Here is a 684-nt window from a genome sequence, read left to right as displayed (position 1 = left end):
TCATCAGGGCCATCTGCGGTGGCGGAAGCAACTGCGGTAAAAGTGGCGTGTCTTGCCGTAAAGCGTGGCGGGGGCGGGGCGAAGGCGGGACTTTAACCTTGGGGCGGAGCTAAGGCGGAGTCGCGCACGCGCAAATCCGGGCTAGGCTGTAACAGTCGTGGCTGAGGCGGAGCCAGTCGGCTCCTATTTGCTGAGCTCCCACATCTGCACACCACACATCTGCACAACACACACTTCACACTTCACACTTCACACATCTGTGCAAAGTGCGCCACTCAACACTCATTTGCCGTCTACACTTCCCACCTGCACTCACTGGGCACAAAAGGCGAGTACTGAGGACACACCGTTTGAGGCCCCAGCGGGGAGCGACGACTCGGAAGTCCAGAGCCCCAAGCCCATGGGGTCCCCTTATCATCCCCGTTGGGGCCAGGATAACACCGGCTGTGGCTTAGTTTTTTGGAGAGTTTTTTTGCTATAGAGCTCGTGCGGGGGGGGGGGGGGGGGGGGGGGGGGTCGCTGGCCACACTGCAATCCCTGCACCTCCATTCTTCTGTCTGGACTTTGGGCTCACACATACACGTGCCCAGCGTGTTTCAAGCTTTCGGGTACTGGACTTGAATCACCATCAACCAAGTGGGAGTCCAGCTACTGTAACCATTATGCCACCTGCTAGTCTCTGCA

This window comes from Tupaia chinensis, unplaced genomic scaffold (genome assembly GCF_000334495.1).
Source record: "Tupaia chinensis unplaced genomic scaffold, TupChi_1.0 Scaffold000463_1, whole genome shotgun sequence".
Taxonomy (NCBI): domain Eukaryota; kingdom Metazoa; phylum Chordata; class Mammalia; order Scandentia; family Tupaiidae; genus Tupaia; species Tupaia belangeri.
This window is presented reverse-complemented; position numbering follows the sequence as displayed.